This window comes from Eleutherodactylus coqui, chromosome 2 (genome assembly GCF_035609145.1).
Source record: "Eleutherodactylus coqui strain aEleCoq1 chromosome 2, aEleCoq1.hap1, whole genome shotgun sequence".
Lineage (NCBI taxonomy): Eukaryota > Metazoa > Chordata > Amphibia > Anura > Eleutherodactylidae > Eleutherodactylus > Eleutherodactylus coqui.
This window is the reverse complement of record NC_089838.1, coordinates 94,101,149-94,118,752: the sequence shown is the minus strand read 5'-3', so window position 1 is coordinate 94,118,752 and position 17,604 is coordinate 94,101,149.

Below are 17,604 nucleotides of genomic sequence, written 5' to 3'. Positions count from 1 at the left end.
TAAACCCATTACTCCAAGGATGGTATGCTTGATTTACCCATTTCAAAGACACAGTGCTGTTTCAACGCAGGGATTAAAGGAATGAAGTTGTTAAAAACAATTTTACATTGCACCTACATGAACAGTGCTTTGACATTCCTTACAATGAGTCAAGGTTCTTGGTGTGCTAACAATTTATACACTACTGAAAATCCAAATCCTATTTGCATTGCAATGGGAAAATGTAACTGGGGAGGTTCCTATCCATCTAGCAGTCAACATCAAAGTTTCACTTTTTGCCACTAATCATATTGTTTGTAGCCAGGGGCTTAACCTCAAATTTCCTTTAAGTACGTCTTGCATTACATATAACACAAAATTCTCAGGTATCTTAATCCAACCCTTAAAGTGACCTTCTGGTTTGCGGACCAATGGGTGGAGGGTTTTTATTACCCGTAACTGAGTTTCCGCTGATTCTGGTTTTGACCTTTGGGCAGCCAAGATGGCCACCACCATCTTTAAACTACCTACTCACCTACAGTGCATTAGTAGTGTTAGGACTACCAATGCACTATACCTGCTCTGTGATTGGTCAGTGCTGCTCATGTGACCAGCACTGGTGATCACATGAGGATCTTACTTAGGATATGTTCACATAACGCTTGAAAGCTGCATTCAGCGTATAAGCTGGGAAAGCTCCCAAACATATCCAGAGGACCTCATTGAGCCAATGTACAGAGCATTTTATGGTGTCCAGAGCATCTTATGCATCAGCATACTGTTCTGACCCAGAAGAGTTATTACATAGAAATAGTTCTGACAGTTCTGGGAAAATTTTATAAATATGACTTTGAATGTGTTTTGACATTTTGTGTAATGTCTCATCTTGAATGTGGTGTGTAGTATAGAGTTTATTGTAGAATAGTATTGAATAGTCTCAAAATACATTTTAGTGATTCAGCTCCTTTCAGCCTCCCACCCTTTAGCCAATCAGCACTAAACTGATGGGAGGAGCAAAAATTATATAAGTTCTTGTAATGTTTCAGAAGAGCAGATAGAGGTCTAGTGAAAAGTGAGCAAGTTAGCAGATTGAGGGAGCAGATCCTTACAGTCCCTAACAGTCACATTTTTTAGATCTAACTTCTGGAGGATAAAAGGTGCAAAGTGCATGTTGCCCATTTCCAGGGCTGTGGTGTAAACTCGAATCAGCAGTACGGAAAAAAGAGAGAGGCAGCAGCACTTACAGCCACTATCTTCAGGATGGGATTTTGGAGACTTGGATTGTAAAGGTTTCAACTAGAGATGAGCGAGCACGCTCTTCTCAAGTAACTGCGTTCTTGTCCGAGCGTGCTCGAGGGGGCTGTTATACAACCGGGCGCTCTGAGCGGAGGATGCAGAGGACAAGCGGGGTGTTTTCTGCACGGAGCGCCTGGCTGTTACACAGCCGGGCCTTCGTGCCAGGTATGAAGAATACAGCTGGGCAGCTCTGTTCTTCATACCCAGCTGTCGTCAGGGAGTTGGATACAGTTGAAACAATAGTATCAGCGGTATCCCTGATAATATTCATCGTTGTCTTTCAGCACACTGAAAGGCGATGATGAGAGACGGCTTAACGAAAACTGCATGATGTCAGAGCAGTTACACACAACGATTATCGCTAAAAAGTTGTTTTTTGAGCGAATTTTAAACGATAACCATTGTGTCTAAATGGGCCTTAAGACAGATCTATTCATTAATGGGTGCAAACAGAGCAGGAAAATCGAAGCCCCAAGTACTATATTTTACAAGAAAGGTGATCAGGCCTCTTTTAAAGCCTCTCAAAGAATTAGCCATCACAACTTCCTCTGAGAGACAGTTCCAAACTCTTGCTGCTCTTACAGTAAAAAATTACCTTTTATGTTGGTGGAGAAATCTGTTTTTATCTGTGGTGGATGAACCTTCGTTATAATATGTCACAATATGTAATATTGTAGCCCAGAAGAGACACTTTATTCAAGTCCCATTGTATAGGAGAAATCATACAAAGTGCTGCACAAAGAATATGGTAAAAGTACACATGAGTGAAAGGGGCCATATAATGTGTGATTGATGCTCCCCTCCAAGATAATTGGTTATGGTCTGGTGGATAAGTGTGTATGTAGGCAAATGCAATCGGGCAAGAGGCATGCCAAAACAAATCATTGTGACTGGGTTCCCAGATATGACAGGATGAACTAGTCATTTGATGGGGAAATACACTGGGACAAAAAAATATGTGCTTTTATTGAAAAACAGGGAGCAATAGCAATCAGCATTAAGGATTTAGCCACCAAGAGCTGGAGGCAACCTTGTCAGAGCAGCAGCTCTGCTTATAGGGAGGGATAACAGCCGGCAAATAAATATATTTTTCTCCCAGATCCCTTAAGACTTATATGTTGAGCACAAAGAAAAACTATAATAAATCAATAAATTGTGATTAAAAGGGTCCAATTACTGATAACCCTCTGCTCCTTTTGTTTGATGTTCTACATATGAATTTACCATTAGTTGTATCAATATATAAATGCCTTCAGAAATGTGTAAAGTAAAAGTTACATTTTATTAAGAGTTTTGTTTGCTTTTATGATATGATAAATGGTTTCTGTCCAAAATACACTTAGAGTGTACCATAAGCCTCCCTACATTCAGTTATTCTCATCCTCACATACATAGGGTGCACACCATGAGAAGGGCAACCCTTATCAGGAACGTATATGTCTTGTTGGGCTCTTAGAGTTTTCACATGCATCGTGTTTGGTTGCAAAATTGAACATGACCATTATAGCTAAACTGCACTCTGAACTCACCTTCATCCAATGTTCCCTTTCAAGTTTGAGTTTTATTGCTTGCTGTTTTTTAATACAATAATCATAGAGTCATTCTTAAATAGGCCATAAACAGAAGGCAATCCTGAATCCTGCAAACAATCCCACCAGCAACATGAAAAATTAAACTGGCCAATCAGGGAGCCAGTTTAGAAAAACAATAGTTTGTGTAAAACTTTTACAAAATGGTTGCCTGAAATGGCACAAATCAGCCATTTCGGTTGACTGTTATGTTATGTGTATGTTCAGCTTTAGTCAGAAATTCCTCTGCTCATCTTTTATTACTGTTCTCGGTTTGGAATGTCCAAAACCCAGAATGTCACATTTCTCACATTTGTCTGTGCTTTTTTGTAGTCAAAATCAGGAGTGAATCCAAAACTGAAGAAAAGTATAAAGGAAAGACTTGTATACTTGTTTGTGGGATCCAGTTCTGTTGTGAGTAGAACAAAAAGCCTCTATGGACACACAAATGGGTACAACTGATACATTGTATACACCGCTGGGCGCTTGCTGCTTCGTATTTTAGAAACTGCAAATACAAACTTATAGATGTGAAATTGCTTTCGCAAAGCTACTTTTTGACTAACATTGATAGAAACTGGTATTATAATGTCACTCACTCCCCTGTGATGTTCATATCTCCAGTCTATGTGGCATAAATAAATTTGATACTAGGCAGATAAAAAACAAGATTTGCAGACCTTGTAAGGGCTCATGTCCACGGGCAAAATGTTATTTAAAATCCGCAGCGGATCTCCCGCGCGCGGATCCGCATCCCATAGGGATGCATTGACCACCCGCGGGTAGATAAATACCCGCGGATCGTCAATAAAAGGCATTTAAAAAAAAATGGAGCATGGAAAAATCTGGACCATGCTCCATTTTCATGCGGGTCTCCCGCGGGGACGGCTCCCGCGGGCTTCTATTGAAGCCTATGGAAGCCGTCCGGATCCGCGGGACCCAAAAATCATATTTTACTCACCCGCTCCGGTTCTTCTCGTCTCCGCGGCGCCATCTTCTCTCAGCCGCGGCCGGATCATTTTGCTTCGGCCCGGCGCATGCGCGGGGCACGTCACCGACGTCATCGTGCACATCCGCCGAGCCGAAGAATGAAGATCCGGCCGCGACGAGAGAAGATGACGCCGCCGCGAAGAGAAGAAACGGAGCGGATCGGAGGTAAGTTTATTCTCATTTATTTGCATTTTCAGCGCTCATGTCCGCGGGGCAGGAGGGACCCGCTGCAGATTCTACATGTAGAATCTGCAGCGGATCTGATTTTCCCCGTGGACATGAGGCCTAAAGATGCAGGTACTTCATACAGGTGGCATGTTGATTCTACAGAGTATGTTTTGTTTTTTAAATAGAGTAAAAGGAACAAAGAAGGGCAAGCAAGAGTTAAATTATTAATTCAAGTAATGCACAGGAAATAGCTATGCGCCTATTTCCATGTCTACAATTGGATCCAGGTAACCAAGGATCTAGTAAGTTCAGTATCATAGAATATTTTACTTTGACCACCTCTACCATTATGAAATGCTAGAGTAGAGGGTTCCCTAAAGGATTGAAAATGTTACCAGGGTGATGGACTTCAATATGCACCAAAATTGTGTAAAAATTACAGCGTGCACCAAATTTTGGCATCCTTGAAATAGGTATGACCAATAGGTGCTTATTAGAGATGAACGAGCACGCTCGGATAAAGCAGTTACACCAGCGAGCATAGCTCTTCTCGAGTGACTGCTTACTGGTCCGAGTAGGCTTGGGGGGTGGCGGGGGAGAGAGAGAGATCTCTCTCTCTCACTCTCCCCCCTGCTGCTCCCCGCTCACCGCCGCCGCCCCCCAAGTCTGCTCGGAGCAGTAAGCAGTTTATCCGAGCGTGCTCACTCATCTCTAGTGCTTATCGATTGGCTAAGGCTGTGATACGATAGGACAATATCTTGCTGCACCACAGGGACTATGATAGTAAGCTAAAGGTGCTACTGGAGCACTACTAAAGAGAGATGCAATAGTCTGCAGGAGAGCTGCTGCCTCTGAGAGAAGGGGCAACTTGATGAGATAGTGGGTCCTGGACTGAGGAACCAGAAGCTGCCTGGAACCAATAGAGTTAGAGTTGGTGCTAAAGCCCTGACCGAGAAAAAAAACAACTGGACGGTAACAAAAAGAACAGAGAGAGGTGGTAGAATCGCATTCCTGACCCCAGACAAGCCTGTCTCAGTAGAAGCGATGACTTCCATCCAACAGAACCGTAAGTGAGGCTGGCCTCAAACCCAAATATTGCACACCATTAGGGATGCAACTAGTTAATCAACAGGTCTTTTAAACAGGAGAGTGCTACACCCCAAAGGACTTGGACTGTTAATACATACTTACTGTTACTAGTTAGGACTGAGACAGGATTACAGAGTTTATATAACAACCTTCTTTTATAATAGATCACATTGATAATAGCAGAAAGTTTACCTTTTTGAACTTTTTCAAAAAGAACTGTGTGTTACGTTACGTTGTTTTTCATTTTTGTTCTACAGGATTGATCTTTGTCCATTATATTGATAATGTTCTGAATGTATCTCTCTGCATTGGTAAAGGTTAATTGCTTATTTGCTAACATACAATTTTTTACTTGCATTTTTCTGTTTTTAAATAAATATTGTAAACTCTGGTCACTCCATATATTGCACCTTATCCTGAATACCACCACAAACACCTTGAATATCAGAAAAAGCTGAGGATTCAGAGGTGGCTGTGTGCTGGGTGTCCAGACCAGATGTCCCACGCCTCGGAACCAGTTCAATGATGAGTTTTAACTTCTTCTTTGGAAGAGGAAGACGCCTTTGACTTCAAGTTTAAAAGTGCAACAAAAATGTTAAACAGTCTCATTATTATTGTTTAGCGTAAACAGCTAGAATTGACTGTTTGGTGCAGTTTTGTTCCATTTTTGAGGAGTTCAGAGTGAGCGCAGGTACTTACAAAAGGCGTCGTAAATGACTTCATTTGCTTGGTCAACGCCATAGAAATCATAAGTGGGTGCGGTTTCCTGAACTCGCTCAATTGAGATACCGAAAATACACAAAACACAAACAAGAAAGGAAGACAAACACAGTTAGGAAAACATAGCACTGAAATCTTTCAATTGATTCCCATAGGAATCTTGTTGGTAGGACAACCTGTGTGACCTTTGTTAACAGCTTCTGTAAGCAAACACAGCCTCCAGGTGTAAAAGATACCTTGGCTGTGCAAACCAAAATAACACATTTTTACTAGGTGGGGTACATGAGATACATCCGGGGAGTTGGAAAGGGATCAGATTGTTTTCCATTCTGTACTGGTAGAGAAAACATAGAGAAGAAGAGGCGTGTGCCAGGGTTCATATCCTACAACAACAAGCCTTGGCTGGGTAACCGTTGTTAGTCTTCTACAAGTACACACATCACTGTTTTCTGCATGGCGTAGCAGATTAAACAGCACAGGAAGGTGTGGCATTGCAAAGGATGGGTTCATACAGTATTACATATGTATCAAACACATCAAAATGAAAGAATTAAATACAAGCTGGAAGTGATGCATCCTATGATCTAACTAAAAAAACAAGATTCCCTCATTATATTGTGTAATGCCACTGTCTCATTCCAAGCCCTATCAACATCGGTATTGTATCATATAGTAGTGTGATTAATGCCACATTATGTAATGACTACAATTATAGTTTAAAGGGCCACACCAGTGATTTTTTTTATTCATTCATTACGCAGCTATTCCCCCAGTATGCAAGTGAGCTAGTATGTACCTTGGTTAGATCAGTTTCACATCTGTGTCGGAAACTCCAGACAGAGGTTCAGTTGTAGAGTCGGGTGAAGATACCAGAAGAAAAAGCACTGCATTCTTCCATCCAAAACCGGGCAGCTGGGTAGAAAGCAGACGGACTCTATTATAGTCAAGGGGTCCATCCAGCGCTATTCGGTTCCGTCCAGAGACTTAGCCGTTCAACTATGGGGATTGGGATTCCCCTTTCCTGCTCCCTGAATGGGCTGGGAAAGCAGAATCCCTGTCGCAGATGTGAAACCACCCTTACGTATTTCTCTTTGTCTGAAACTCCCAGCTCTTTTCTCCTCAGATGGTCTTGGGATGACCAGCTTAGATCTACTCCGGGTTATGTATTCATTTTCTAGCCAAATTCTCAGTCTGTGTGATGCTACTACATGATCCCTACCAGAGGCATATCTTGAAGCTTCTGGGCCCCAATGCAAAACCTGTAACAGGGCCCTCAACTATAATGCTTTATTCATAGTACTGGGCTACCTATATGGAGAAGAGAGGCCTTATGGGCCCCCTAAGGCTCCAGGGCCCACGTGCAACCGCATCCCCTGCACCCTCTATAGTTACGCCCCTGATCCCTACCACAGAAACTGCTTAGAGAAGGACACAGACAATCCTATCACAGTTACTGATGATGGTCACACAGTTCCTCTCAGTTATAATAAAGGAGATCACAGCTCATCCTCCTGACTGTGTACTTATCATCTGTAGCTTAGTTGCGTGTATATAGAAGGTAATGATAATGAAACTGTCCCCCCAGCAGGCAAAAATGGCATAGGCACTGGTATAGCTGTGCTGATGAATCATGAGATTGATGTGAAAGTTAAAGTAAAATATCTCAATCTCAGGCCAAGCCCACACGACCATACTTGACATGTGTACTTGCTACGTGCAGCCAATCCCCATTCACTATCTTGGCATGTATGTGCGTACAATACGTGCCAGGATAGAGAATGTTCACAAAAAAAAACCGCTGGTCTGAGTGGCCTAATACAGATAAATGAGCTATTGGCATCGCATGTCGTGCGCGGGAACATTGTATGCACGACCCGCAATGACATTATACCCATGTGAGAGTAGCCTCAAGATGGTACCTTTTAAGCATCAGACAGGGGGTTTCACTACCGGGACGTGGCTACAATACACAAAGGACACCTACAGAGTCAAAAAATTGTGTTTGATTTGACTTCTTGTTCTTCTTCACTAGCGTCTAGATGCCACCCTTTTCTGTGCTGATAGTCTTCTGACAAGTCTGTAACTCATTTCATTGTAACCTAAAGGGTAGGCATGGAGATGGACTGTGACTTGTATCAAAGATTGTGCCAAAATCACTGCGTTTGCCAAAATATGCACCAAATTGTACATTAGAACTGAGCATACTTAGTAAGAACTTTCTAAAGTCACAGTGCTCAGTAGAGTGAGCTGGAGCCGAGTATGAAAGAGCTGAGGCGCTGCAGAGAAAGGATAATGACTGGAGACTGCCTGGTGTCTGCAGCCAAGAGAGAGCCGGTGTTGTTTCCGGACCAGCGGGATACCTAAACAGCTACAAGGATCTACGGAAATCATAGAGGAGTGAGCTTTAGGGTGCATTCAGAGGACCGTATATCGGCCGGGTATTTACGCCGGCCGATATAGTGTCTCTCTCTGCAGGAGGAGGAGGCTAGAAGACCCAGGAGCAGTGCTCTGAGCTCCTGCCCCCTTTGTGCCCCTCTGCACTATTTGCAATGAGAGGAGGTCGGACAGGGGCGGGGCTAAATTCCGGGAATTAGCCCCGTCCCGCTCTCCTCATTGAAAATAGTGCAGGGGGGTGGAGAGGAGGCAGAGAGGAGGTGGGAGCTCCCGTCTCTTATAGCCTCCTCCCCCTGCAGAGAGAGACGCCGTATATCGGCCGGCATGAATACCCGGCCGATATACGGTCGTCTGAATGCACCCTAACCCTGTACTAGCCTGAGTCAGTCGAAGTGAATACTCCCATGCAACATACTGTAAGTACGGTTAGCCTCAATTGGACAATAAGTGTGCACATGGAAGAAAGTGTGTTTTCAGGCCGGCTATAGAAAAATGTCTCATATTGCAGACATTAACATCATACAAGTTTCTGATGCTTGAACTCAGGTTATGGACTGTGTTATTTAAAGGGACATTGTATTTGAATATGGGAGACAGTTTTTCTAAGAGAGTTTATTGGAGTGTTAACCCTTAAGGTAAAGCTGTGTTGCTGTGCCATGAATTCCATAACTGGACATTGTGTGTGTTACGTGTGCTGCTGGGATCTGTAGTTCTACGCTTCCTAGCAGCACAGCTACAGGTGGTTGAGGGTTAATTGAGCTGGCTGGGTGTGGTATTTTCTGCTAGTTAATCTCCTGGATCTGTGCTCAAATATAAACCCAGCTCCTGCTCAGTCTGGGTGGGTCCCCAGGGTGAGCAGTCATGTTACTTCTGTGTTCTGGAACTTGCTCCCACTCTGATCTGTGATTGCAAGTAGGTCTGTTGTGTCTCTCTGCTTCCAGTGTCTCAGTTGGTGGATCCCTGACACAGTCCCCTCTGTCAGCTCTGTGGCTGACTGTCTATCCCCCCTGGTATGAGGACACATAGACTTGCTGTGAGTTTCATCTGTGTTCATGTGAGCTCTGGGTAGAGTCTGTGCCGGTAGAGTCCGTGCCCTGGTTGTCTGTCCTCTTGCAAGCTTGCTGTGTCATCTGTGACCTGCTGGTTCATGTCCATTTGTATGTTTATTTCCTGTCAGTTTTCTGTCAGCTTGCTGTGTGCCCTGTTCTCTGTCCTGTCCTGTTGCAGCGTTCTGTGTGAACTCTGTCCGATTTTGCTGGATTCCTGGTTAGTGTAGGGACTAGTGGTATAACCAGGAGCCATGAAGTTGGCCTGCTAGCTTTCACGTTTTGTACAAAATGTCAACTAATACTTGGTATTTATATTCAGCTTATCATCTGTTACTGGTGGCTGCATTTTGTATGTTGTGTATTTTGGCTCTGTGTGTCCTGTTCAATCCCTGTCATTTGGCATGTGAATGTGTCCTGTTCTGGTGCGTGGCTCCTAGGATCAGCTAGGACCCAGATCTGAAGACCGCTGGGTTGCCCTTATTGGGACAATGTCCCCGCTTAGGTAGGGCCACGTCATCCTCCCGTGTAGAACAGGGTCAGTACCGTGTGCAACCTGGTTGTGTCCATCCCATCCACTTCCTTTTGGGGTACGATCATTTGGGCCCTGTTAGTTTTACCCACACGATTGTAACAGTGTGAACCGGTACTAATAATAGATTGTAGAAAAACGGAGCAGCACCACAGGTCTTCCAAAAAGCTGTTGTTTTTATTTAATCCATACATTTTTATGGATTAAATAAAAACAACAGCTTTTTGGAAGACCTGTGGTGCTGCTCTGTTTTTCTACAATCACTTGCTACTGAGGTCCCAGGAGTGGGGACCAGTGGAGGCTGCACACAGGACTCGCACCTCGCACCAGATGGTGTTTTATGACTGAGTGCTGCTGCTTCTTTGTATTTTGTCCGGATTCTAATAATAGTCGTGCATTTTTGATACCGTTCTTCCGTGATTATTTCTTATTGTGCACAAAATATTATCGTTAGGATCTAGTTAACAATATTAAGTGACAAATGATTCTAAGTAAAAAGATTCTACTTGTGTAAGCGTTATTGGTTAGCATTATTGTTCATTTCTATTATCAACAAATATTGTAAAGTTTGGTTACTCCATCTGCTGCATCGTATCCTGAATCCTGCATCACACCACCAGCCCTTACATCATCACAGCCTCATAACCAGGGCTGTGCAGGTCTTCTCTCTTTTGGAGTTGAACATTCTCATGCCAACCACATAGATGCTGATTTCTTCACAACTCCAGGGCTGTGTCTGAACTCACATCAGGTTTCCAGACTTGCTCAAATATGTGCACTGTCTGTGTGCCTGCTTCCACAGCTGACAGCCATTCGTCCCCCGATCAGCATTTTATGTGCTAATAAACTGCCTGCACCAGAAGACAAATTGCTGCAAGATATATAGAGAACAAAGTATCATGTCTCATTAGCAATAACAAATGCAGGTATACAGTTGCCCCCTTAGGTGTGGGCTTACATGGGTGGACTGGATTCCGCATTGCAGCAGTTTTTGGTTTTTTTTAACAGCTAGGGATGATTTTTGGGGTAGGGCTTATATTTCAAGCCAACTGCAGGGGTTACCTTCTCCCCATTGCTTTCAATGGGGCGGCAGCAGCACTGGCCCCATTGAAAGCAATGGGGTAGCATCATGGTCCCCTCATGAACTCTTAGCGAATTTGTCACCACCATGTCCTCAGTTCCAAAGTGTATTATGACGTACACATTGCAACAGAAATTGATGGGTCAGTATGACTAAAATGATACCAAATTTTTATAGAGTTTTTTGTTGCATGAGGTTTCCTACCGATATAACTTTTTAAAAAGATTTCTGTCAATACAGCTGTGTGGCAATCTGTGGTGTCTATTGGTATCATTTTGGGGTATATAGAACTTTTTGATCACTTTTTATTAAGTTGCTTCTTGGAGACATGGTGCCCAAAAAAGTGCATTTCTGGCAATGCTTTTTTTTCAACTGACTTTCACTGTGCAGGACAAATAATGTACTATTTTAATAGATTAAATTTTTATGCATGCAGGGATATCAAATATGTTTTTTTTGTTTTACGTTTTTTTTATTATACTTGTGGGAAAACATGGGGGGTGGGTGGTTACTCTTAAATTTTTTCATTTTCTTTAGCATACAATTTTTTTTAACTTTTGCTTATTTTTACTTTTTTTTGTGCCTTAAGGGGGACTTGAACTTGTGATTGTCTGACTGTTTATGCAATATATTGCAATACTTCAATATTGCAGTATATTATATTGCTACTGACATGACACTTAAATTACACCCTGTGGTCCTATCCAAACTTCCAAACGTCGATTTAAATGATTCAGGATTGACAGCAGCATTTAAATGGTTATCAGAGTAAACTCCAGTTGTGGCTGTTGCGGCCAGATGTCAGTTTCAAAGACAGCCAGCACTAGCAGTTTATGGAGTGGGGCTGGGCTCTTAAATCCGTGCTATACATGTACAGCGGATGTCACCAAGGGATTAAAGGGACTCTAATCTGCCATGAGCCCCATAAACTAAAGCAATGGGCTCATAGGAGATTCAATGCCGAGTCCAAGGATGGCTATCTTATGTTTACCTTCCTCACTGCTCCCTCTCTGTGGGCTATTTATGAGTGTGCCCATAAGAGCGGACTAGTTCTCTTATTATGAGCAAACTACTAAGTAGGTTACGGATCTCATAGGAGATGACAGAGTCCCATCAAATGTATAACTGCACATCTGATAACCTCTTTTATAGCCTTCTTCTCTCCATTCATGATATAACGTGTGCTGAGTGCTACAAGCAGACAATATTTTATATATGCATAGTAATGCTAAAATAAAAAGTAAATACATTTGTTTTCTGTGATTATACAGGGGGAGAAATACACAGAAAGCAGCTAGAACTTTACCAATGTACTAATACAAGAGGGCAGGTAAAGACACCACATCCCTCAGCATGCAGACAGCTATATGGAGGTGCAAGGTACTGATGGACAACCACTCACACACTTTTCTTATGGCTCCTTCACACTGGCAAGAAAAATCGTGCGATTTTTCTCCCAATGTAAATGTGAAAAAGGACGTGAGGGCAGAAGGGTGCAGATTCTGATGCAGTGTGTGCTGTGGAAATGGATTTGGAATTGGTGCATAGTAGCTGGGTGAGGGATGTCAGGGCTCCTCCATGCGTTGCAGTGAGGGGTTGCTAAATGTGAGGTAAGAGGAGCAGCAAGACAAAATCTGATGCGCATCTGCAGCCGATTTCGAACCAAAATCCACACCAATGGTGCCAGACTTTGACTCTGTTTTTGATGCGGTAATGCTGCACATAAAATCCACAACATTTCTGCTATGTGTGAATGTACCTTTAGGGCCGTTTCACACAGAGGTTTTAATGGCAGTTTTGCTCGGATTCTTGAGCCAAAGCCAGAAGTATATTCAAAGGAAACAGATAATATAAAAAGGAGGCCTTTTATTTCTCCTTCCTGCTTGATCAATTTCTTACTTTGGCTCAAAAAACTGCTACAAAACTCTTATTTTTTGTGAAAAAAAATCAGCAGTTTTTGTGGCAGTGTTTGATGCATTTTTTTGGAGGCAACATCAGAAGGAGATCCAGCAGGACTCCGCCATTTTGTTTTCCAGCGTGCCGAGATCATTGTTGGCATAAGCTACCAACACAAAATTTTAGAAACATATATTAGACACATAAGGCTTCCATGTGATGTAACATTTGTTACCATAGAAACAAAAAAAAGTATACAAAGCCAAAGACTTATAAGCAGCCCCTCGTACGTAAAGGACCTTAAAAAAAAATAGATTATACCTACCCGATAATCGGGTTTCCAGTAGTCTCCACGACAGCACCAATTGAGATTGCCTCCTCCTGATAGGACAGGAACACACAGAGGTTAAAAGCTCCCCCCCTTCCCCACTTTCCTCAGTGGATTCTAACGAATTGCCGAGGTAGGAGCTCAACTTAAATTTTTTCTCTTAACCGGGGTTTTTTTTTGTTTTTTTTTATAAAATTATATTATATATATATTTTTTTTATATTATATTCTATAGTTTCTTTTCTATCAATTTAGGGGGGGAAGGTACGGGTGCTGTCGTGGAGACTCCTGGAAACCCGATTATCGGGTAGGTATAATCTATTTTTTCCCCAGTCATCTCCACGACAGCACCAATTGAGACGTACCAACTAGAGATGAGCGAACGTACTTGTCCGAGCTTGATACTCGTTCGAGTATTAGCGTGTTCGAGAAGCTCGTTACTAGAGGCGAGCACCACGCGATGTTCGAGTTACTTTCACTTTCATCTCTGAGACGTTAGCGCGCTTTTCTGGCCAATAGAAAGACAGAAAAGGCATTACAACTTCCCCCTGCGACGTTCAAGCCCTATACCACCCCCCTGCAGTGAGTGGCTGGCGAGATCAGGTGTCACCTGAGTATATAAATCGGCCCCTCCCGCGGCTCACCACAGATGCATTCTGACAGAGATCAGGGAAAGTGCTGCTGAAGCCGGAGCTGCTATAGGGAGAGTGTTAGGATTGATTTTAGGCTTCAAGAACCCCAAGGGTCCTTCTAAGGGCCACATCTGACCGTGTGCAGTACTGTTGAGGCTGCTTTTTGCAGTGTTGCACTTTTTTTTTTTTTTTTGTATATCGGCCGTGCAGAGCATTGAGTCCAGAGCATTGCGTCCTGCAGTAATTTTACATAGTCCAGGGCCAGTAGTGGTGGTCAGGCAGGGACAGTGAAAGACATATCCAGTCTATATAGGCAGTGGGCTTTTCCAAAAAAAGTTGGGAGAAAAAAATCTATTTGGGCTGCCTGTGACCGTCCTGACGGTACTGCGTCTCTGCTGGGGGTAGTTGTCCTAATTCATACACAGCCAGCTAAGTGTTACAGCAGGCTTGCACAAAATTCTTTCCTGGCTCTGCGTTGCCTCTTACATCACCGCTGTCATCCTGTCCAGAGTGAAACAGTCTGCAGTAATTTTACATAGTCCAGGGCCAGTAGTGGTGGTGAGGCAGGGACAGTGAAAGACATATTCAATCTATATAGGCAGTGGGCTTTTCCCAAAAAATTTGGGAAAAAAAATCTATTTGGGCTGACTGTGACCGTACTGACTGTACTGCGTCTCTGCTGGGGGTAGTTGTCCTAATTCATACGCAGCCAGCTAAGTATTACAGCAGGCTTGCGCCAAATTCTTTCCTGGCTCTGCGTTGCCTCTTACATCACCGCTGTCATCCTGTCCAGAGTGAAACAGTCTGCAGTAATTTTACATAGTCCAGGGCCAGTAGTGGTGGTGAGGCAGGGACAGTGAAAGACATATCCAGTCTATATAGGCAGTGGGCTTTTCCAAAAAATTTGGGAAAAAAAATCTATTTGGGCTGCCTGTAACCGTCCTGACTGTACTGCGTCTCTGCTGGGGGTAGTTGTCCTAATTCATACGCAGCCAGCTAAGTATTACAGCAGGCTTGCACAAAATTCTTTCCTGCCTCTGCTGTGCGTTCCGTAAGCGAAGTCAGCCTCCAACCACAGGCCAATAAGCGGCACATTTAATTACAGCGTTCTGTTTCTGCACTACTGGTAATACAGCATGCTGAGGGGTAGGGGTAGGCCTAGAGGACGTGGACGCGGGCGAGGACGCGGAGGCCCAAGTCAGGGTGTGGGCACAGGCCGAGCTCCTGATCCAGGTGTATCGCAGCCGACTGCTGCAGGATTAGGAGAGAGGCACGTTTCTGGCGTCCCCACATTCATCTCACAATTAATGGGTCCACGCGGTAGACCTTTATTAGAAAATGAGCAGTGTGAGCAGGTCCTGTCGTGGATGGCAGAAAGTACATCCAGCAATCTATCGACCACCCAGAATTCTGCGTCGTCCACTGCTGCAACTCTGAATCCTCTGGCTGCTGCTCCTCCTTCCTCCCAGCCTCCTCACTCCATGAAAATGACACATTCTGAGGAGCATGCAGACTCCCAGGAACTGTTCTCGGGCCCCTGCCCAGAATGGGCAGCAATGGTTCCGAATCCTCTCCCACTGGAGGAGTTTGTCGTGACCGATGCCCAACCTTTGGAAAGTTCCCGGGGTCCGGGGGATGAGGCTGGGGACTTCCGGCAACTGTCTCAAGAGCTTTCAGTGGGTGAGGAGGAAGATGACGATGAGATCCAGTTGTCTATCACTCAGGTAGTAGTAATTGGAGTAAGTCCGAGGGAGGAGCGCACAGAGGATTCGGAGGAAGAGCAGCAGGACGATGAGGTGACTGACCCCACCTGGTTTGCTACGCCTACTGAGGACAGGTCGTCAGAGGGGGAGGCAAGTGCAGCAGCAGGGCAGGTTGGAAGAGGCAGTGCGGTGGCCAGGGGTAGAGGCAGGGCCAGACCCAATAATCCACCAACTGTTTCCCAAAGCGCCCCCTCGCGCCATGCCACCCTGCAGAGGCCGAGGTGCTCAAAGGTCTGGCAGTTTTTCACTGAGAGTGCAGACGACCGACGAACAGTGGTGTGCAACCTTTGTCGCACCAAGATCAGCCGGGGAGCCACCACCACCAGCCTCACCACCACCAGCATGCGCAGACATATGATGGCCAAGCACCCCACAAGGTGGGACGAAGGCCGTTCACCGCCTCCGGTTTGCACCGCTGCCTCTTCCCCTGTGCCCCAACCTGCCACTGAGATCCAACCCCCCTTCTCAGGACACAGGCACTACCGTCTCCTGGCCTGCACCCACACCCTCAACTCCGCTGACCTCGGCCCCATCCACCAATGTCTCTCAGCGCACCGTCCAGCCGTCGCTAGCGCAAGTGTTTGAGCGCAAGCGCAAGTACGCCGCCACGCACCCGCACACTCAAGCGTTAAACGTGCACATAGCCAAATTTATCATCCTGGAAATGCTGCCGTATAGGGTTGTGGAAACGGAGGCTTTCAAAGGTATGATGGCGGCGGCGGCCCAGCGCTACTCAGTTCCCAGTCACCACTACTTTTCCCGATGTGCCGTCCCAGCCCTGCACGACCACGTCTCCCGCAACATTGTACGCGCCCTCACCAACGCGGGTACTGCCAAGGTGCACTTAACAACGGACATGTGGACAAGCACAGGCGGGCAAGGCCGCTATATCTCCCTGACGGCACATTGGGTGAATTTAGTGGAGGCTGGGACAAAGTCAGAGCCTGGGACCGCTCACGTCCTACCCACCCCCAGAATTGCGGGCCCCAGCTTGGTGGTGGTATCTGCGGCGGTGTATGCTTCCTCCACTAAACCACCCTACTCCTCCTCCTCCTCCTCCTACGCAACCTCTGTCTCGCAATCAAGATGTGTCAGCAGCAGCACGTCGCCAGCAGTCGGTGTCGCGCGGCGTGGCAGCACAGCGGTGGGCAAGCGTCAGCAGGCCGTGCTGAAACTACTCAGCTTAGGAGAGAAGAGGCACACGGCCCACGAACTGCTGCAGGGTCTGACAGAGCAGACCGACCGCTGGCTTGCCTGAGCCTCCAACCGGGCATGGTCGTGTGTGACAACGGCCGTAACCTGGTGGCGGCTCTGCAGCTCGGCAGCCTCACACACGAGCCATGCCTGGCCCACATCTTTAATTTGGTGGTTCAGCGCTATCTGAAAAGCTACCCACGCTTGTCAGACCTGCTCGGAAAGGTGCGCCGGCTCTGCGCACATTTCCGCAAGTCCCACACCGATGCTGCCACCCTGCGCACCCTGCAACATCGGTTTCATCTGCCAGTGCACCGACTGCTGTGCGACGTGCCCACACGGTGGAACTCTACGCTCCACATGTTGGCCAGGCTCTATGAGCAGCGTAGAGCTATAGTGGAATACCAACTCCAACATGGGCGGTGCAGTGGGAGTCAGCCTCCTCAATTCTTTACAGAAGAGTGGGCCTGGTTGGCAGACATCTGCCAGGTCCTTGGAAACTTTGAGGAGTCTACCCAGATGGTGAGCGGCGATGCTGCAATCATTAGCGTCACCATTCCTCTGCTATGCCTCTTGAGAAGTTCCCTGCAAAGCAAAAAGGCAGACGCTTTGCACTCGGAAACAGAGGCGGGGGAAGACAGTATGTCACTGGATAGTCAGAGCACCCTCCTGTCTATATCTCAGCGCGTTGAGGAGGAGGAGGAGGAGCATGAGGAGGATGAGGAGGAGGGGGAAGAGACAGCTTGGCCCACTGCTGAGGGTACCCATGCTGCTTGCCTGTCATCCTTTCAGCGTGTATGGCCTGAGGAGGAGGAGGAGGAGGATCCTGAAAGTGATCTTCCTAGTGAGGACAGCCATGTGTTGCGTACAGGTACCCTGGCACACATGGCTGACTTCATGTTAGGATGCCTTTCTCGTGACCCTCGCG